General features: G+C 48.6%; 1 protein-coding gene across 1 annotated transcript in view; it reads left to right on the plus strand.

Annotated features, from left to right (window-relative positions):
• GAK (cyclin G associated kinase) overlaps nucleotides 1–23,116 on the plus strand; it is a 1,786,158-nt gene that overhangs the window by 1,382,854 nt on the left and 380,188 nt on the right. The window lies entirely within an intron of this gene.

Here is a 23,116-nt window from a genome sequence, read left to right on the forward strand (position 1 = left end):
GTCTCTATATCAGAATGTGTGCCAGGACAAACCTGTCGAAGGACCTACTGAGATTCTTGGTAAGACCCGTACAGAGATGTGTTGGATTCCCATCAAATAGGTATGTAGATCAAGTGTTCTCATTTGGTCATCCAAAAATGGGGTGGTATGTCTCTTGATCAATGAGACCCATCCCATCGCCCTTACTCAATTGGGTCGCACTATCAATCGCTAAGGTACCCATGAACAAATGATAAAGATGGGATCGAGTGCAGTGCAAAAATCAAAAGATGTGTGAGTTAAAAACAAGTGGTAAAAGGATCAATAGGCCTTCCACCAAGCTCGGGTCCTGCGATGAGACAACGCCGGACAGAGCGGGGCCTCCTTCTTCCTGAGCTGGGTTCCAGGAGAGGTGAGGTACACTCCCTGTACTATTCAGATGTAAGAGACACCGTTTGGTACAGAGGAACACGATTTTGGACTATTTATGTATATCCTTTACAGATTGTCGTTACGTTCACTTTATGTATGCAGTAGCTAATGCTTAGAACTCTGGCCCTGAAGAAAGCCATGGGATCTTGTCCCTACCGGCTGAAAGATGTTGGCCTGGTAAATGCAGTTATATGTTTAGACTGCTTCCTCTGCATTGTTCTTGTTTGTTTGAGGGAAAGGACAAATTACATTACAGTTTTTCGCCTATTGATCCTTTTACCCCTTGTTTTTAACTCTCACATCTTTTGATTTTTGCACTGCACTCGATCCCATCTTTATCATTTGTTCATGGGTACCTTAGCGATTGATGGTGCGACCCAATTGAGTAAGGGCGATGGATGGGTCTCATTGATCAAGAGACATACCACCCCATTTTTGGATGACCAAATGAGAACACTTGATCTACATACCTATTTGATGGGAATCCAACACATCTCTGTACGGGTCTTACCAACAATCTCAGTAGGTCCTTCGACGGGTTTGTCCTGGCACACATTCTGATATAGAGACTTATGTAGCTCTATTAGCGCCTAACTCACTTATGTAGGAGTTTTGCAGCAGCTCGGAGTACTTGAAGCTCCGTAATAGACCCTCGGTTCTTTTTGTTGTTAGTATGAAAAAGAGATACATACCTATTTAAGTAAGATCATGATGAGGTTATTTACTGGAAACGTTGATGGAGAAGTAGTTCCTTACAATTTCACAGAGACACACCATCAGAAACCTCCTCCTACAACCTAATATTTTGGTGCTAACTCTGAGTGCTAAGGTGCTACAATATAGTACTTTATCTTGCACCTCACTCATAATCATGACCAGGAAAAAGCAGACCAAACCACCAAGATCATTTCACTGATTATTTACAGAATTATGCCAAGTTACATAATATATTTATCAAACTACCTGCTTTGAAAAGTCCATAACTGACTGAGGAATTGAAAGAAATTACACAAACAGAATCAAACTATATTAATCATTGTATTACTGAAGGCAGATTGTATGTATAGATTGGTTCCTGTGATCTGGTTCCTTGTTTCCAAATTCCTACCTATTGACAAATAATTAAGACAGGATTTCTATGTGGTACCTTTTACAGGTGATCTTTCTCCTTTGAAGCTTACCAGCCACAACATTGTGCACTCTGAGATCCTGCAAGTGGGTGACTAGCAGCCCACTTCAAAGGGGCCTACTGTTAACTACCCAAGATTAAGTTAGTCCATCTTTTGCTCTGGTTTTCTTCTTGCAGTAGGTTTAGTCCAATACCTACACCAACAAACAATGGAAATACCTTCTTAAGACATTAGGTTATTAATTGTACAGGATGTGAGTCCTGTGCAATTGATAGGTCCACAACTGTCTCCATACTTGGAACTAAGCACCCAATTGTAGCACTTGACTCTCTCAGAGTTGGATGCAGAGCAGTCCAAGACCACCTCAGGGGGGTTGGTTTGGGCTAGTAATCTACATTTTCTGGCACACAATAACACTCAAAAAAGTGATAGTCCACTCACTGCAGTGAGTAATTATATTACACACACTCCACTAAATACTATACATTAAATTACAAATACATGCAGGTAGATGAAAATAACTTCAGTGACATTCCTCAATCACATTTGACCCTTAGTGGGTCATGAGCCCCCTCTCCCCAATCACAGTGCTCTCCACCTATACGAGATGCCATATCACAAAATAATGGGGTGTCATTTTAAATAAAGAAGGCTACTGACGATGTAAAGGGGTCACCACATCAACATATCAGACCAGCCAATTGGCTTTGTAAAAAGGTAACCACAACAATCTATCAGGCAACCCTATGAGTTTTTTTCAAAGTGTCCTCAAATTAATATATTAGCAAGCGCATGTTGAAACCAATGAAATCAATAATCATGGTTAAATTCATTCATCGTTAATATAACCATTGCAGCGTTGACCAAATGCCACTGTCAATAAAGTATTCTAAATAAAGCATTTGGAAAACGTTCACAGATATGGATTAGTCTATACTTTCTTCAGGCCACTTAAATGCAGCCACTAAGGGTCCCAACACTCCAGAACACCAAAGAAAAAGCTTAGCTCTGATAATGCCTTAAATGCAATGTAAAAGTCTACTGGGTTGGGGGGTGGGTGTCATACTTTTAAGGTGCCCAGAGACTTGGGACATGTTTTCTCAAAATATTCATGCGGGGCTGTTGCACCCTCAGTACTTTCCCAATATGTTGGTGGTGGTACTAACCATATTGGAACACCGAAAGGACCCGAAAAATATGCAAACAAACCTGCACAGGGCATTATGGGGTGATGCCCTCTCTCATCTTTTTAGGTCTCGGCTGGCATGTGTTGTGCATATGCGCAGTCTCGCTGGCGAGATTTAATGATTTAGAGGGGTTTCAGTATCTGGCTTTAAGCCCCGCCCCTATTTCCCATTGGCCGTCGTCGCCGTTTATGCTAACCAATGGACAGCCATTGGAAAAGAGGTTTATGTGACGTAGACTTTTCTCTTTTAAAGACGGCCCACTTGGACAGGCTCGTCTGCCTTCCTCCCATCGTAAAAGCTTTCTTATCTTTATGGGGCCATGTGTTTCAAACACATGGCCCCATAAAGACAAGAGAGTTCAGCAAGCTTTTGCAAGTACCGTCACGCGCGTCTTCTCTTTCCCTCCCCTCCCTTCCCTCCTCCACCCCCACCCCACTCTCTCTACTGTTCCTCCCCCTCCCTCCAGTGCTGTGTGGGGCGCAACGTTGACAGCTTATTTTTCTTGGCACTCTTCTTTTTCCAGCTGTCAGTAACTTCTCTGGAAATTGTTTTCTTTTTTGATGCCTTATCACAGGCCCCAACATGTTTTGCCCTGGAGGCTCCATGGAAACATCAGAACAGGGTGTACCTTGGGTAGGTCAGGGGTGGTGGGAGGTAATGGAGACTAGTCAGTAATATCTCAGTACACCCCCTTCTCCACGCTCCATGTCTACAGCAGTGAATTACGCACGCTGAGTGGTCCTTGCGAGGCAGCTGCTGACAGCTGTGATCCTCAGCAGTGTTCTATGTTTTCAGCTATCTAAGGAATTTCAGGGTTGGGCCACACAACGGAGTGCCACCCCCCTTCCCCCCGCCGATTCACAGGACGGCGCAGAGCCCGCAGCGCCACTGGGCACGCATCTCTGCGGCTCCTCGGGTTATGAAATCCTCGTGGTAGAATCATATGGTCACACAGGAAGTGCCTCCGACCCAGGTGATTCAGAGGCCGTTCTTGTGAGGAAAACAACAAACGGCGTCAATGATGGCTGATGTGTGGCCTCATCTACAGCACACAAGGCTGGGAACTGCAGTAACCACAGCCAGGGTGCACCCCAAACCTAATATAGGGGAGAGGATGTAAATAATTCAGTTATTTGGTGTCATATTACCCATAAATGTCTCAATATTTAGGTCATATTAAAAACAGGTCTGGACGCCGAAGCCCAGACAGCTTTGGAGTACAGGAAGGCGGTTAAACTGAACCTAATAGATCTGTTGTTCGAGCGCGTGAGCACCGTTTGCGCCCCATAGTTGCAACTCTAAGTCCCGCCCCCATCTGAGGCTCTACCAGTAGAGAGTACATCTGTTCTCCAGACTGTAACTAACTCTTGCCCGCTGACCACGCCCACCGGCTGTGATGGTGCGGGCCTCCTGACAGGTGTGAACTGCGAGTACCCTCCACTCTTCAGGGCTGTAACTGTGAGCACTACAGTCTCCCACGGGCCATGACTGGGCCCCCCCCCCCCCAGGCAGTGACAGTGAGTACGCCCAATCCCCTGGGCTTAAACTGAGAGTACCCTCTGACTGTTCCACCAGACTTAAAATGACGGTACCCCCTGCAACCTTAGCTAAAGCTGTAAGTTCACTCGGACATCCAGGTGTTGTGAATACTGTCCTCTTCACAGGTTGAAACTCATTATGCCTTGGAACTGAGAGTACCACTACCAGGCCCAAGCTCCCACCGTGAGTAGGCCCTACTCGTGCAAGGCTCTGTCTGTACCCTCACTCTGGCGGGATTTCACGGTAAGCAGCGCCTTCTCCCCGTGTCTAAATATGAGTCACCCGCCCATTTCCCACGTACGTAAGAAATGCACCCCGAACGTCCGGTTTGATACATTCGGCTGCATCCGGTCCTTAGTGCTGCGTAGCTCCCGCTGACGCTTCTAAACGCTAAACTCAGCTGTGCGGTCTTGAAAGAGGTTGACTACAATGGCACTATTGTTTGAAGAATGAACGAATGTCCCCTGCTGCCTCCCCCCCCCCCATCTCCCCATAACTACCTACTGCCCCACCTGAGACTCCCTGCTCTCCTGGCCTATATGTGTGAGTAATCTAACCCCCAGACTATACATTCGACGACCCCCCGCTGCTATGGACATAACTGTGAGAACCCAGAGTATGACTTGAGCCTCTCTGCTAGCCTAACCTATATTTGTCAGTGCCCCTTTTACACTTCCGTGCAGCAGCGAGCACTCCCAGATCCCATGATTAGAACTGTATGTTATATTGACTATAGCCAGGGCCTGCTGAAGGGCAGTGCGCCTGGTGCGGCCGCACTGGGCGCTGACCTGGAGGGGGGGGGGGGGGGGGGGGGTGGGAGGGGGCTGTTCAGAAATAATAACTTACCATTAAAAAACACCTGTGGCAGTTTCTTGTAACCCAAGTTCTCAGGTAACAATACAAATGTAGAGAGAGAGAGATATCAGAGTTGTGTCTAGGGGCAGTTTTGACTCACCATAAAGTAGCGCAGAGGGTTAATAAGCCTTCTGCAAAGAACTTGTATTTTATGTGCATAGCTCAGTGGGTTACAGCTTTTGTCACAGAGATCCTTTTGTAATTGCAGTTCATAAGATACAACCCTAATATAGAACAGTGATTGTTATGAACTGTCATCAAAGAGCTGTATGCAAACTGCGTTAAATAGGTTAGGACGTTATGCCCCCCTTTTCATTACCTATTTCTAATGTTGCCAAAAAGGGTTTGTTCGGATAGATATATATTCTAATTAGTAAAGTCAGCCTCTATCAGTGCTTTAAGACAAATTTAATGTCCAGTGTGAGTAACAACTGCTCACCTATTTTAAGGGGCATAGTTATCAACAGTGCAGCAGGAGCAGTGGCACAGAGGCCCATTCACTCCAATTGGGGACTGATTTGGTTTTTTACTACAAAATAAGGTGATGAGTGCGGTTGGTGGGGGGGGGGCAATTTCATTGCTTGCATTGGGCCTCATGGACCAGTGGCTACATCACAGCATGAATGAATACACAGTTTGCCCCCTCCCCTCCCCCCAGGTTATCAGTGCCAGTACCTTCTCCTCAGGACTATAGCTGTGAGCACCGATGGCACACCCACCCAGGCTCTAACAAAGTACCCTCCTGCTCTCTATCATTAGTGGTAGCTTCTGCCCCCTCCTCTTCAGTTGGAGCAACCAGGCCCCCCAATTCTTTACCCAGCAGGGGTGCGGTCTGGCGCACCTGGCGCGCGCCAGACCGCACCCCTGCTGGGTAAAGAGGTGCTCTTGAGGATGAAACAAAGCAGGTTCCATTCTATGAGAGCCACAGGGATCACATATCCCGCGCCTGGGTGACATCTGTCCTTCCCCCACAAGGGCCCTCCCCTCCGAGGGTGAGGTAACTCCACCCCACCCTGATCTACAGGTATCACGAGAGGGAATCCCCCTGGGGACAGGAGAGACCAGAGCGTGACACACAGGAGGACAGCAGAGGGGAGAGACAAACGAGACTGACAGGTTAGACCAGGAGCCGACAGCGAGGAGGCGAGAGGACAGGAGAGTGGTGGGGCCAACTACTTGGACCGAGGAGAGAGAAGAGACGAGAGGTGAACAGAGAAGAAGAGACGAGAGGTGAGGAAAGGAGAGGAGAAGAGACAGACAGGGGCTTAGAGGGGGAGAGAGAACGTGAGGGGAAGAGAGAGAGAAAGAGCAAAAGAGAGTGGGAAAGAGGACCAAGGACTGAGACAGGTGATGCTACAGAAGAATGGGAGACACACAGGGAGGTGAGAGGAAAATGGGACATCTCAAGGCTCCCCATCCCTTTAGAGGGCCCCATTATCCCGAAGTCCAGTAATCAGGGGCCCGATAGATGCATGCTGTAGCAAAAGCATGGAGCCCCGAAAACAGCATGGGGTTGGGAGAATGATGACTCCCCTGCTCTCCATTCGAACTGCCGAGGCACAACTTTGTGTGGCAATGCATACAACGGCCCATCTCTGACTGGACACAGTGTCTCCCAGTGTCCATCTGCCGAGGAGCAGGCAGTGCGCTGGGGGGGGTGCAGTTAGCGGGGCTGGCCATCCATCACATGCGGACAAAGGGTGGCTGGGGGTCTTAGAGACCCAGATCACAGCCCCTCAGGGATGGGCAGACGGCCAGATGGCCCCCTCCGGGCCTCTGGGGTCACGGTGCCGAAGATGCAGAAGTGGCTGTACAAGGGCCGGCTGCTGTCCCTCGAGATGAAGGAGTGCATCATCGGTGGGTCCCTGAGGTCCGGGGGCCCCGGCCCGAGGGGTGAGGCGGAGGCATGATGCCGGGGAGCGCGCCTAGCAACAGGAGGCAGCGGGCAGGTATGTTCTATTAAGATCATGACTTTAAACTTCCCTCGTGTAGAAAGTTCTCTTTCCACCGTCGTTATTTTTCCATTAGTTTTTTGTCATTTACGTTTCTGACGTGCTTTGTTTTTTTGTTTCTAAAGTCGCAACTTGTCCCCGGCCAGGTCAAAGTATCACGTCCGGATGTGTGTGTTTTCTTTGTGCACTTTCCATTTCCCTATTCCAGAGCGGGGAGGGGGGTCAGAGGTAGCAGGGCATGTTAGCGATCAGGAACCCACTCTTTGGGTACGGACAGCACAATTCCTCAGCAATTTTTGGTATAAGTGCCCCAAGTGGTGCATGCTCTCCGCGTCACTAACTGCTGTTGGCAGCGCACATTATTAACATTATGCCTTTCCCATTTGTAAATATACCAGTTGCTTCAGCTCCTATAGACAGATCCCATCCTATCCTGGCACCTGTTGTGTTTGTGTGTGTAGTGTGCACGGCGTCTCAGGGGAGAGGCTGCTACTGAGCACCAATTGGAGGATTTAAGGGCATTCTGTCCTGCACCAGTAGTTCCCTCCCTCCTGTGGGCAATGTAGTGGCTCCTGCTATGCTGTCTTTACCTAGAGCTGTGAGTTCTCTACTTGCTATTTGCTATTGCCTCAATAGGACATCGTTCATTAGCGCGTCGACTTGTTACACTGGCCGGTTGTGTACATCTTTGTACCTGTTACAGACAGGTAGGTTTAAGGCGCGTATCTGCTAGTTAAACTCGCCACCATCGGAGTTTCATTTCCCAGAAACTGCTAAGGCGCATGTTATCACAGAGGCACATTAAACAGAGCGCTGTAACATCTATTATCTGGAGCGCTTAGAAATAGCCGATGTGCGGTTTGAAGTGCTGGATACAGTTATTATTTAACAAAGGTCTTGCAATCTGCTTTACAGGGGCCTGGTTTTAGGGTGGAGATAGACAACTATTACAGTTTTGAAAGCCGCTAGGGTGGAAGGGATACAGTTTTCGAAATGGACTCTAATTTGAAACACCGCTTGCTGCCTGATGCTTTTTTGCTCTTGTCTTTTGCTACATTAGATGCGTTTGATGGAGCGTTACGGGCACGAACACTGGAGCTGCTTCATGCAACGTGGACCGGCAGGTGAAGGGTGCTCGGGGTCCATACAGAGTATACTTTCAGGTGTAGAGCGCTCTATCAAAGCCAACCAGTGCTAAGCAAAAGGCCTTTTGCAACCAGATAGTTTGTGCTCTTTGTTAGGCAAAACAAAAAAATGCTGGGGAAAAGCATTGGACTCTAGTCTCAGGTTCTTTGAGGGAAATATGGTGTAGGAGAGTAGGGTCTGCAATCCTATGATCACCCAGATTTTTGCTTTTTGCTGCACTGGTTTACGACTTTCCCTGGCTGTGGGCCTGCTAATCAGACCCACAGCCTAGCTGTTCTCTCTATCCAAATTGTACTCAGGTACTGAATTGGCACTGGGCCCTCTCTAAGTCCCTGTACCCAGGGCTGAGGTACCCAGAAGTCTCCCAGGGGCTGAAGCATGTATTATGCCACCCCTGGGCTGACTTTCTAAACTGACACAACTGGATGCACGACAGCTGGGGCAAGGTGGTGTACTCACCCCTTGCTTTAGATATAGTATACCTATATCTAACCCTAAAATGGACACACAGATCTCCTATCAGTCACTCCTATGGCAGGCCTTAACAATCCTGAAGGCAGAGTGCTTGGAATCGTGTGAGATGGTGCTCTGGCATGAGCTGAGCCTGTCTGCGGCTTTCGGGATCCATCCCTTAGCCGTTTCCATGATATCGCATACCATATACTCTTAAGTGCATTATAATCCTTGCGGTTATATGCCAACTCTGGTATCGCTTTATCAAAACATGTCGAGTAAGGTGTCATACGAATTGGAATACTAACCCCTCGCCAATTCTGGCGACGGGGTTAGCATTCCACCCTTCTAGAGGGACACGACATGCATGTAACCTATAACCCGGTTAAAAGTCAGACAGAGCCTTAGCATCCACAAAATGGATGCTGCCACCGAGACACAAGTCTGCCCTCCTGCTGCTGGGAGTCCTCCCAGAGCAGGAGATAAGGACAAAGGGTTTCCTGCCAGGGGCGGTGCCAGCACCGTCCCAGACAGGGTTTTGTGTATTGTAGGTAGGCAGGGCTTTAGAGGAAGGTGACTGCACGTGGCACCCCGGTGCTCACTGTGCATAGGCTGGCTTAAACCAGTTCCAGGGACACTCCAGACCCTGTGCTGGGGAAAAGCCCGCCAAGGAAGTGGGTGTAACCACCCCCCTCCTAGTCCCACCCCTAGGGCAGGACTTAGTCGCGTGCCAGCCCCTTTTTACAGGATAAAGGTAGGAACTGGCCCCCTTCCAAATCAGATCATCTTTGAATCCTGAAACTACTTTCCACGAAAGGAACTCAAGACTTCTTCCTAAGATTTCTCCCTTGTGACTAAGGAGTAGTCACCCTGCATCCGCAGGCACCATCTTAAGAACACTGCGGTCTGCTGCAAGTCTCTCCTCCGGATCAAGACTGCCCAGCTCGACGAGAACCGGCTTCCCTGGCACCTCTGACCTCTACCTACATCATCAGTCACGCTGAGATACGTGGGTGTGACGAGACCTCGAGGGACCGGCCATCTTCAAGACTGCACGACTTCTGCACAGCAAGCCCGCCGAGTAATTTCCTGGTGAGTGCTTTGGGGTCCGAGAAGCCCCGACCCTGAGCAGCTCCAGCACCGAAGTGCAGCCTCCCAGCATCTCCACGATCTGCGTGGGGCCCTTCTGCTTTTTGCTGCTCACTGCGTTGTTTGGCTACTAGCCCGCTGGCTTGTGGCCTTCTGAACGACGCCCGACGACATCACTGCTGCTAGTCTGGTTGCTCCAGACTGGCCCTTGCTTCCCTCCATCGGAGAAGTACCCTGGACCCTCCTGGTCCGGCTAAGACGCCATTTTAGGTCCACCGCGTGGGCCTTGCATTTGCCAAGACTTGTTGCCCAATCCTGGGTCCAGCGACGTCGACAGCAAGAACCTTCGTGGGACAGCTCGCACCTCCATCCTGGTCGCCGACAACGCCTCCTGGTCCGAGAGACTGCAGAGCCCAGCAGCGCCCACTCACCTGACTGCGGTGACTTCGCCCGGTGCCATCCTGGTGCCCACTTAATCACTGGCTAGTGATTCAAGAACTTGGTCCCCTCTGCTTTCAGGTTTTCTTCTTCCTTGATCCAGGCTTGGATCCATCGAACTTTCCTTCACTGGTCGCCTGCCAGCAACTTCCTTCTTCCAGGCTCCTGGTCCGGCAACGAGATTCCCGACGTCTTTTCAGACCTATGCAGCTGCAGCCCCTGGGCTAGGTAACTTCGGCACTTCGGTGTCCCAGCATAGCCTCACTATCCTAGGGTCAGGATTCACTGTCGTTTTCTCCCTACCAGGTCGGGTTCGCCCGTGAACACTAACTTTGTGAAATCTAGCCTCCATAGACTTTGTCCCGCATCCCGCGTGAGAGTGCACACTCTGCACCCGAGTCCCCTAGGTCTCCTAGAAGTAATCTAACGATTCCCTAGTCAAGTCCTAGCGATTCCAAAGCCTATTAGTACTGTACTTACCTGCTAGTAATTTCGCATTCCACTTTTAGAGTATATGGTTTTTCGTGCCCCTCGGGCATTTGTGTATAACGTGCTAACTTAAGTATTTTCATAAGAGTTTTGTTGTGTGCTTAGCACCCTGTCCTCATAAAGAGTACAGGGTTGTTGTGATTCTAATAAATACATTGTTTATTTTCATAACACTTGTGTGGTGTCCTTTCACTGGGTGTTCAAGGGGTAATGTGATGGTAAAACAGCTGGCTTAACACGCCCTCTAGAGTCTTAGCCTTAGACTGCTCGTATCCATGCTACTAGGATAGCTGGTCTATAAGGTTGACTTACAACCAATCATCAATAAGGGTTGTTTGGACTGATATATAGTGATCACTAGAATAGTGAACACTGCACATCAGGCCAACTTCTCACATTGGTGAGCAGCGGTTGGGATTTGAGCTTGCTGTTGTTTTACCACACATGCCCTAAGAATATCTTGTGAAAGATCACATAAGTACTAAAGGTACATATAACTTAGCTTAGAATACTCTGAGTTCTACTGAACCAGCTGTTGTAGCTCCTAGGGCCTAGCACACCCTAAACTACAACTCTAGCAAGGGATCAGTAGGCAAACATATAGTGTAGGTAAGTGCACCACTTACACCTCACTAGAAAAGCATGTCTACCCAGGGAGATTCTACTGAGACTCCCCTGGTCAGTGTTGACCCTCCACAGGTCACTTCAAGATATGCAGCTCTCAGTTTCCAGGAGATGAGACAGATCTGTGTCTCCAGAAAACTGAAGCAGGGGTCTAACCCCACCATTCCCTTTCTGATAGGTCTCTTAGAGACATATGATGCCAGAAAGCTTTCTCAGTTACATGAGAACATGCCAGCCTTAGAGGGAACCTCTGGGGATCCAGATCTCCCCAACATTGCTACTGCAGTTGAGGAGGAGGATCAAGAGGAACTCTCTGGGGATGAGGTAGACAAAGGTCTTGAGGTAGTCAGAAGGCTAACCAGGGCCAACTTAGACTTACTTGGGCTAGGATCTGGGGGACCCCCAGTACTAACCCGAAGTGGGCCTAACCTTGGAGTTAGGAGAGATAGATCTCTTTCTAGGGACTCCAATAGATCTCTGCACTCTAATGCCTCTTCTCAGGGGAGAAGGAATCCTCCACAGAGGAGATTTACTTCCCCTCAGAGAAGGGAGCATGAAGCTAGGATGAGACAAGCTGAACTGAGGATTGAAAGGGAAGAAATTGCCCTGGCCAAAGAGAAGCTTGCCCTGGCAAGAGAGCAGCAGATGAGTGGGTTAGCTCCCACTGGTGGCAGCAATCTCCCAAGAGATAGAGAGAAGGGTTTAGATACTAAACACCTGACTAAAATAGTGCCCCCCTTTAAGCAAGGGGATGATATCCAGAAATGGATGGCTGCTCTGGAGAGGGCCTGCACTGTGCAGTGCATTCCCCAGAGTCAGTGGGCAGCTATACTGTGGCTCTCCTTTGATGGTAAAGGTAGAGATAAGCTCCTCACTACAAGAGTAGAGGATGCTAACAATTACCAGGTCCTGAAGAATACACTGGTTGATGGGTTTGGTTTAACCACTGAGCAGTACAGGTTGCTGTTCAGAGACACCCAGAAAACTCAGTCTCAGGACTGGTCTGACTTTGTGGATTGTGCCACTAAGGCTTTGGAGGGCTGGTTGCTGGGTAGCAAGGTTACAGATTACACAGGATTGTATAATCTAATGATGAGAGAACAAATTTTAAACAATTGTCAGAATCAGTTGTTGCACCAGCACCTTGTTGATTCAGATCTGACCTCTCCCCAAGAATTGGGAAAGAAGGCAGACAAATGGGTCAGGACAAGGATCAAGCAGAACCAGAACCAGAACCAGGGTGGTCAGAAGAAAGCAGACCAGAAGGGTAATGTTAAGAATGAGCAAAATGACCAGAAGTCTTCACCAGGTCCCCAACAAACCAAAGAGGGTGGGGGTCAGGCTTCCCAGAAGAAGAAGACTCAAGAAGGCCAGTCGAAAAGGTGGTGCCAGTACTGTAAAAGTAAATCTCACTGGTTTAGTGAGTGCACCAAAAGAGGAGGACAAACTCCTGCCACTACAGCCCCTAAGGCAACTGCACCCCCTAGTACAGTCAGTAGTGGTAGTGTACCTCCCAAGGCATTAGTTGGGTTAACCTTGGGTACTGAGGGGTCTGACAACTTAGTTGGCACACTCACTCAGGCTGTCCTTGTCTGTACAGGGGATATGGATATGTCCCCTGGAATAAGTCCCAATACATTGGGCAAATACAGGCAGACACCTTTGATAAATGGCAAAATGGCTCAGGCCTATAGGGACACTTGTGCCAGTGTCACCATGGTGACACCTAACTTTGTGGACCCTGGACAGATCATGCCAGGTACTGATTTCCTGGTGACCAATGCCAGCAATGTCACTACTAGTCATAGTGTGGCAATTGTGGCTTTCTCCTGGGGTGGAGTGAAGGGACAAAAGAAAGTTGTAGTCAGTTCAGACCTCCCAGTTGATTGTTTGTTGGGCAATGATTTGGAGTCATCACAATGGTCAGAAGTGGAGCAGAGGACTCACATGGAGATGTTAGGCTTGCCAGCACATGTGCTTGCTGTGACTAGGTCACAGGCCAGAAGATGCCCCACTGAACAGGTGCTGGATCCTGAAATGATGGACCAGACACCTTCCAAGAAGAAGAGCAGTAAGGGTATGGCTTTGCCTTCCCCCTTGCCCCAGGTTGAGGATCAAGTCTCTGAGGAGGCTGATCTGGAAGAGCTGAGGGAAACTGAGCCTAAAGAGCTTGAACTTGATCAAGTTGAGTTTCTGGGCTCAGGGGGACCCTCCAGAGCAGACCTGGGGAAGGAACAGTTGAGCTGCCCTTCCCTTGAACCCCTCAGACAGCAGGCTGCTGCTGAGGCTGCAGGGAATGCCACAGGTGCCCACAGGGTATACTGGGAAGATGGACTCCTGTACTCTGAGTCAAGAGACCCCAAGCCTGGTGCAACCAGGAGGCTGGTCATCCCCTTGTCTCTGAGAGGTTTCCTTCTCACCTTGGCCCATGAGATTCCCCTTGCAGGTCACTTAGGTCAGACAAAGACTTGGGACAGGCTTGTCTCACACTTTCACTGGCCCCATATGAATGAGAATACCAAGGAGTTTTGTCGCTCCTGTGTCACTTGCCAAGCCAGTGGTAAGTCAGGTGGCACAACAAAGGCCCCCCTCATACCACTACCTGTGGTGGGGGTTCCCTTTGAAAGAGTGGGGATTGACATTGTTGGTCCAATGGAACCCCAGACAGCATCAGGGCACAAGTTTATACTGGTGGTGGTGGATCATGCCACCAGGTATCCTGAAGCTATTCCCCTTAGGACCACTACAGCACCTGTAGTGGCAAGAGCCCTAGTTGGAGTGTTCTCCAGAGTGGGTTTCCCTAAGGAGGTCGTTTCTGACAGAGGTACAAACTTCATGTCAGGATATCTGACTGCAATGTGGAAGGAGTGTGGTGTGAACTACAAGTTCACCACACCCTACCACCCACAATGCAATGGGCTTGTTGAGAGATTCAACAGGACCCTCAAAGGGATGATTCATGGGCTACCTGAAACTCTTAGGAGAAGATGGGATGTCCTGATCCCCTGCCTCTTGTTTGCTTACAGAGAGGTCCCACAGAAGGGGGTTGGCTACAGCCCTTTTGAGCTTCTGTATGGACATCCTGTAAGAGGACCCCTGTGTTTGGTGAAGGAAGGATGGGAGAGACCTCTCAAAAAGCCTGCAACCAACAGAGTGGACTATGTACTTGGTCTCCGCTCCAGGATGGCTGAGTATATGGAAAAGGCATCCAAAAACCTTGAGGCCAGCCCAGAACTTCAAAAAGCTTGGCATGACCAAAAGGCTGTTCTGACTGTGTACCAACCAGGACAGAAGGTGTGGGTGCTGGAGCCAGTGGCCCCAGCAGCTCTGAAAGACAAATGGTCTGGGCCCCACACCATCATTGAGCAAAAGGGAGAGGTTACCTACTTGGTGGACCTTGGAACTCCCAGGAGCCCTCTCAGAGTGCTCCATGTTAACAGGCTCAAGGCATATGTTGACAGGAAGGACATGAGCTTGCTCATGGCCACAGATGAGGGACAGGAGGAAGAGAGTGACCCTCTCCCAGACCTGCTCACTCAGAATCCTGATGATGGATCAGTTGATGGTGTTGTCTTTTGTGGCAGCCTCACTGAACATCAGCAACAGGATTGCAGGCAAGTTCTGCAATCCTACAGACATATGTTCTCTCTGACACCCAGCCAAACTGATTGGTGTACCCATGATGTTGACACTGGAGACAGTCTGCCTGTCAAGAGTAAAATCTACAGACAGCCTGATCATGTTAGAGACTGCATCAAAACTGAAGTGCAGAAAATGTTGGAGCTGGGAGTCATTGAGCCCTCAGATAGCCCTTGGGCTAGCCCAGTAGTTCTAGTGCCAAAGCCTCACACCCAGGGTGGTAAGAGAGAGATGAGGTTTTGCGTAGACTACAGAGGCCTCAATGCAGTCACTAAGACTGATGCCCACCCAATTCCAAGAGCAGATGAACTTATAGATAAATTGGCTTCTGCCAAATTCTTAAGTACATTTGATTTGACAGCTGGGTATTGGCAAATCAGGTTAGCTGAGGAGGCCAAACCCAAGACAGCATTTTCTACCCCTGGTGGGCATTATCAGTTTGTGGTAATGCCCTTTGGTTTGAAAAATGCACCTGCCACCTTCCAAAGGTTGGTGAATCAAGTCCTCACTGGGCTGGATGACTTCTGTGCAGCTTATCTTGATGATATTGCTGTCTTTAGCTCCACCTGGGAGGATCACCTGGTCCACCTGAGGAAAGTGTTAGAGGCTCTGCAAAAGGCAGGCCTCACTATCAAGGCCACAAAGTGCCAGATAGGGCAGACACAGGTTGTATACCTGGGCCACCTTGTAGGTGGAGGCCAGGTTCAGCCACTGGAGAGTAAGATACAGGCCATCAAGGACTGGTCTCCTCCAATCACCCAGACTCAAGTTCGAGCTTTCTTGGGCCTGACTGGGTACTATAGGAAGTTTGTCAGAAATTATGGGTCCATAGTGACCCCTCTTAATGACCTGACAAGCAAGAAGATGCCAAAGAAAGTTCAGTGGACAGCAAGCTGTCAGAAAGCATTCAATGACCTAAAGCAGGCCATGTGCACAGCACCTATCCTAAAGAGTCCAGATTACTCCAAGCCATTCATTGTCCAAACAGATGCTTCTGAGTTGGGTGTGGAGGCTGTTCTGTCTCAACTGAATTTTGATGGTAATGATCAGCCTATTGCTTTCATTAGTAGAAGGTTGACACCCAGAGAGAAAAATTGGTCAGCTATTGAGAGGGAGGCCTTTGCTGTGGTCTGGGCCCTGAAGAAGCTGAGGGCCTACTTGTTTGGCACTCACTTCACCATTCAGACAGACCATAAGCCCCTCTTGTGGCTAAATCAGATGAAGGGTGAAAACCCCAAACTGCTTAGGTGGTCCATTTCCCTACAGGGGATGGATTTTACAGTGGAGCATAGACCTGGTACTGATCACAGCAATGCTGATGGGCTCTCCAGGTATTTCCACTTAGAGCAAGAAGACTCACCTGGTCAAGGTTAGTTTATTGTCCCAAAGTTTGGGGGGGGGGGTCATGTAGGAGAGTAGGGTCTGCAATCCTATGATCACCCAGATTTTTGCTTTTTGCTGTACTGGTTTACGACTTTCCCTGGCTGTGGGCCTGCTAATCAGACCCACAGCCTAGCTGTTCTCTCTATCCAAATTGTACTCAGGTACTGAATTGGCACTGGGCCCTCTCTAAGTCCCTGTACCCAGGGCTGAGGTACCCAGAAGTCTCCCAGGGGCTGAAGCATGTATTATGCCACCCCTGGGCTGACTATCTAAACTGACACAACTGGCTGCACGACAGCTGGGGCAAGGTGGTGTACTCACCCCTTGCTTTAGATATAGTATACCTATATCTAACCCTAAAATGGACACACAGATCTTCTATCAGTCACTCCTATGGCAGGCCTTAACAATCCTGAAGGCAGAGTGCTTGGAATCGTGTGAGATGGTGCTCTGGCATGAGCTGAGCCTGTCTGCGGCTTTCGGGATCCATCCCTTAGCCGTTTCCATGATATCGCATACCATATACTCTTAAGTGCATTATAATCCTCGCGGTTATATGCCAACTCTGGTATCGCTTTATCAAAACATGTCGAGTAAGGTGTCATACGAATTGGAATACTAACCCCTCGCCAATTCTGGCGACGGGGTTAGCATTCCACCCTTCTAGAGGGACACGACATGCATGTAACCTATAACCCGGTTAAAAGTCAGACAGAGCCTTAGCATCCACAAAATGGATGCTGCCACCGAGACACAAGTCTGCCCTCCTGCTGCTGGGAGTCCTCCCAGAGCAGGAGATAAGGACAAAGGGTTTCCTGCCAGGGGCGGTGCCAGCACCGTCCCAGACAGGGTTTTGTGTATTGTAGGTAGGCAGGGCTTTAGAGGAAGGTGACTGCACGTGGCACCCCGGTGCTCACTGTGCATAGGCTGGCTTAAACCAGTTCCAGGGACACTCCAGACCCTGTGCTGGGGAAAAGCCCGCCAAGGAAGTGGGTGTAACCACCCCCCTCCTAGTCCCACCCCTAGGGCAGGACTTAGTCGCGTGCCAGCCCCTTTTTACAGGATAAAGGTAGGAACTGGCCCCCTTCCAAATCAGATCATCTTTGAATCCTGAAACTACTTTCCACGAAAGGAACTCAAGACTTCTTCCTAAGATTTCTCCCTTGTGACTAAGGAGTAGTCACCCTGCATCCGCAGGCACCATCTTAAGAACACTGCGGTCTGCTGCAAGTCTCTCCTCCGGATCAAGACTGCCCAGCTCGACGAGAACCGGCTTCCCTGGCACCTCTGACCTCTACCTACATCATCAGTCACGCTGAGATACGTGGGTGTGACGAGACCTCGAGGGACCGGCCATCTTCAAGACTGCACGACTTCTGCACAGCAAGCCCGCCGAGTAATTTCCTGGTGAGTGCTTTGGGGTCCGAGAAGCCCCGACCCTGAGCAGCTCCAGCACCGAAGTGCAGCCTCCCAGCATCTCCACGATCTGCGTGGGGCCCTTCTGCTTTTTGCTGCTCACCGCGTTGTTTGGCTACTAGCCCGCTGGCTTGTGGCCTTCTGAACGACGCCCGACGACATCACTGCTGCTAGTCTGGTTGCTCCAGACTGGCCCTTGCTTCCCTCCATCGGAGAAGTACCCTGGACCCTCCTGGTCCGGCTAAGACGCCATTTTAGGTCCACCGCGTGGGCCTTGCATTTGCCAAGACTTGTTGCCCAATCCTGGGTCCAGTGACGTCGACAGCAAGAACCTTCGTGGGACAGCTCGCACCTCCATCCTGGTCGCCGACAACGCCTCCTGGTCCGAGAGACTGCAGAGCCCAGCAGCGCCCACTCACCTGACTGCGGTGACTTCGCCCGGTGCCATCCTGGTGCCCACTTAATCACTGGCTAGTGATTCAAGATCTTAACCGAGGGATATTTTGCCACATTTTTTATATACCCTATTTATTATATAGATACACTCCGTTCTTAATGATTTTGTAAAACTGTGGAGATTTTTAGGAATTGTATTTGTTTCGTGTTTAATTTGTCTTTTATGATTTTATTATCGAAATAAAGACATTAAAAACTGAACTGATTCAAGAACTTGGTCCCCTCTGCTTTCAGGTTTTCTTCTTCCTTGATCCAGGCTTGGATCCATCGAACTTTCCTTCACTGGTCGCCTGCCAGCAACTTCCTTCTTCCAGGCTCCTGGTCCGGCAACGAGATTCCCGACGTCTTTTCAGACCTATGCAGCTGCAGCCCCTGGGCTAGGTAACTTCGGCACTTCGGTGTCCCAGCATAGCCTCACTATCCTAGGGTCAGGATCCACTGTCGTTTTCTCCCTACCAGGTCGGGTTCGCCCGTGAACACTAACTTTGTGAAATCTAGCCTCCATAGACTTTGTCCCGCATCCCGCGTGAGAGTGCCCACTCTGCACCCGAGTCCCCTAGGTCTCCTAGAAGTAATCTAACGATTCCCTAGTCAAGTCCTAGCGATTCCAAAGCCTATTAGTACTGTACTTACCTGCTAGTAATTTCGCATTCCACTTTTAGAGTATATGGTTTTTCGTGCCCCTCGGGCATTTGTGTATAACGTGCTAACTTAAGTATTTTCATAAGAGTTTTGTTGTGTGCTTAGCACCCTGTCCTCATAAAGAGTACAGGGTTGTTGTGATTCTAATAAATACATTGTTTATTTTCATAACACTTGTGTGGTGTCCTTTCACTGGGTGTTCAAGGGGTAATGTGATGGTAAAACAGCTGGCTTAACACGCCCTCTAGAGTCTTAGCCTTAGACTGCTCGTATCCATGCTACTAGGATAGCTGGTCTATAAGGTTGACTTACAACCAATCATCAATAAGGGTTGTTTGGACTGATATATAGTGATCACTAGAATAGTGAACACTGCACATCAGGCCAACTTCTCACATATGGCAGTTTTGTGGACATTCTGCAGTCTTTATTTTGGCTTAAAGGAGGAGGTTCTCAGTGGAAGGTACAATAAATGACAGAGCACAGCACAATATAGTACACAACTTACTATTCACAGTCAGGTTCTTAAATGTAATTGAAAAAATAGATGCAAAAATGAAACATTTGTTCAGCGCGGATTTAACTTAATAAAAGGCGAGACCTATTGCTGTCTTGCACTGCACTGTTTAGGTCTCGCCTATGCAGCGCGCATGCGCTACTTAGGCATAAAACCTTTGCAATCGCTTTGACTTTTCAGCCAAAAATGTGCACGCGTTCCATTACCTTCAGTGGCAACTCGTGCACGTGTGGCGATTCACTTGCGGGAGCGCGCGGCGCCATAGGGTAGCAATTCTCGCTCCTGGCGCTGCTCGCTCTCGCAAGTGAAACGCTTGCCGAACTTTTATCCAGCACTCGCCCCCTCCCCTTGCTGCCTCCTTTTAGCGCGAGGAACGCGCTTGTTTCAAACGCTGTGTGTCACTCGAAGGCGAGAGAATGACTGGCGTGGATTTGAATTCTGTTCTTCCGCAGCGTCTCGCTCTGGAGACGGAGTACAACCCGTTACACTGTTTAATATTCAGAGGTGTCCTTGTTTCAGCACCTTGCCATTAACCTTCGGGGTAATATTCGGATATAACTGTTAATTTTATTTGGCATGCCCTGGTGCTGCAATTTCGGGTCCATAACGCCAGATATCCCTTTGTGTAGTGCAAAGGGCTTCTTTCAGTGAGAGATTTAGCAGTGCCAGATTTGACAGCCGCGGGATGGCACGGAAGTAAGTGCAGTTGGTCGTTTCCCCTGCACACATTTCAGTCTAAAGGTCAGTGTACCCTTTTGTGACACTGTCCTGCAAGTTCCCACTTTTATCAAAAGTGAGACGCTTAGGTTTGTGCTCGAGGCGCGAGATGAAAACGGCCGGCGAGCCGTATGTTGTGCCATGGCTGAGGAATGACGGCTCGAGCCCGCTCTACTGAGAGAGAGGCTATCGCGTAAGCGGATCCGACTTCCTTACACTTGTCGCAGTCGGCAAAGGATGTTCACTCAAGACGAAAGAGTCTTTGACATTTATGTCTTTTCTTGGCAGTTAAAGAATTGCTTACGTTTCCGACCTTCTGAAAGGAGCCTTCCATTGCAGAGGAAATAAAAATGCTTCAATTTACCCACTCCTAACTAACATCAACCAGTTCTTTAGTTTAGTATTGGTTGCTGGTGGGACCCACCTCACTCACTTTGGGGACCAGCAATTATTTTTCATCAACACACATTGATCCAGAGGAAGATTGAGAAAAACACAAAAGAGGTAAAGAGGGAGGAAGAGAAAGCGGGAAAAACAGTAACAAAGAGAACAAGCAATGGCATAGCCAATAGGTCTCGCCTTTGGGACCTTATAAGTGTCTAACCATGCAACAGGTAATGTTGTTGCAGTAAGGATATTGTGCTGCATAACTAAATACATATAAGGTCCCAAAGGCAAGACCTATTGGCTATGCCAATGCTTGTTTTCTTTCAAGGTTTGTCCCAATCACATCTAGGGCACTAATGAGTACCAATGTTTGAGGGCATGGGCAGTGCAGGGAACCCATTTCTGGACTGCTTGGCCAGCTCCCTCCTATTCCATTCCAGCGCAAGAGTCAGTGGGTGCATAAACCCGCCCGAGTCTTCACAGGCGGGTTACTGTTTGTTCTTTGCCTACACCGCTCCTGCAGCCATGTCAGGGTCTGGGGGTGGGATCCCAGGCTCCTAACAAAAATGCGTTGGCCCTGGGCAAATGAGGGTCGCTGGGGTCAGTGGTAGTATGTGATGGCCATGCATGCCCTCTTCCATGGGCTAATATAACTCAACAGCAGCACACTGACCCTGGGCCCTACCCGGAGAGGGGGGGTGGTAAAATTATGGTGGCGCACCACACTTTGCATTTGCTCATTCCAAGGGTCAGAGGTCAAATCTGTACATACATATCTTGGGCTCTATTGGGCTGAGTTTCTTGATTTTAAGCACATTTTACTCCTGGTGGTGAGGTGACCTGTAGCTATCAAGAGCATTGTCAACAGCCCTCCGTTACTACTGTTTGAGGCATCTTGCATAGCCTCTCTGCTACCAACCCACAGAGAACCCTCCTGGCCGCACTCCCAAGCCCCAGATTCTCCTGACTGTCCTGCAGGGCACTTGGGAGACTGGTGGAGTCCAGGTCTTCTCCCAACTGGTTCTCAAGGAGCTTATGGGGGGCCTGCACGATTTGTCTTGGATAGACCCATCTAGTCTTAATGTCAGCTGCAGTCAAAGCTCTTTGTCGATCTCTGCGGGGCATCAAGTGGCTTCTCCTTCAAGCTTTCCATGGTTCTGCTGTCATCACCTTCCAGTTTGAGAGATTTGCTCACTGTCTCTCCCACGTGCAACTATTTGTAAGTGTGGGTGGAAAATTCTAGATGATATACACCCCTGGCCAATCCTAGGAGGCCACATAATCCCTCAAACCCTTTGTCAACCCTCTTACACAGCATTCTGGGACAATCTAATATGGCAGAACCTTTCATCTTGTCATAGCGCCTGTGCCCATCCAGAGATTTGGCTATGATAACGGGCAAGTCCTCCCTTGTGGTCACTCCAAAATGGTTCTGGGACAGCTGCCCCTCCCATTGGTTTTTGAGCCAAGTTCGCTAGAGGGACAAAAGAAAGCAGTGGTCTGGTGTAGGGTTCCCCTGCTTGTGACAGGGAAGAAAGACCCTTTTGAAGTTAATCCAGTTACTGTTCACAGCACCCAGGTTATATTTTCAAGGAGGAGACACCCTTCCCACAGCTAGGGCTCTTTATCCACTGTCTAGGAGCAACACATATCTCACTTCAGGAGAGCCTTACAGCTGCGAGATCACAGTTGAAAAGCACAGAAAGGCCTTAGATGTTTTAGGCAGAAAAATTGTGACTCCCTAAAGCAAATTTGTTTTCAGAGTCTATCTGGAATGTGTTTTTTGTTGCTGCAGAGATGGCCATTATACTAACCAGAGACACAAGCTTCCAACCAATTGAACCACATTTATAGAATATCTAAGTATGCAGGAACCAATGAACTGTACTTCCATGTAACACATCTTTTGACTAAATTTCACCAAGTTCATGCAGTCTTCCATTATATAGAGAAAGAGCTGAAAGGCTGTAAGATGAAGGAAAGCCACAAAAAGTTTACTCATTAAAATTTAAAATGTCAACATCTAACATAAGGTCAGTAAGTCAGTAATCAAATTGAAGTGGTTCTTCTCCCACCACCTTCAATTGCTAGATGGAGTTTCTAACAATCATTTCTTTAAAGAGTGAGTTCTAGCCGGTTGGCTTTGCCAGAGTTTCTTTTTTGCATTGGAGCCCACATATACTCTTTTTTTTTTAACCTTACTGTTCTGAAAGGGCCATCTGCTATGCTGTAACAGTAAAGTAAAAAAAAGTCTTCTCTGCATAATGACGGATGTGCACACAAGGTAATAATCTTTCAATATTTTTCATTTTAGAAAAAGCAGTCCCAAGATGCCTGCTGTGTGTTTATGCACCAGCTACCATGTTGCCTTTTTAAAAAACAAAATGTATATACCCTATAAACTACGCAACACTTGCATCATGGCATACCAGCTGCCATTATGGCTTTTTTATATGTTTTTGTTTACTCCATCACTCCAACATGGCCATAGGCAATTTCAGTACTGGCAAGTAAAAAATAAACATGTGAAAAATCAGTAGCTCTGAATTACATTTTCAGTTATTAACCGACCTGTTGGGTTTGCCAGCCCTTATGTTTTTTTACTGTGAGTGCTACAGTTTATAGGAATAAAAACCTATGAAAGTG

Source organism: Lissotriton helveticus, chromosome 2_1, assembly GCF_964261635.1.
Source record: "Lissotriton helveticus chromosome 2_1, aLisHel1.1, whole genome shotgun sequence".
NCBI lineage: Eukaryota > Metazoa > Chordata > Amphibia > Caudata > Salamandridae > Lissotriton > Lissotriton helveticus.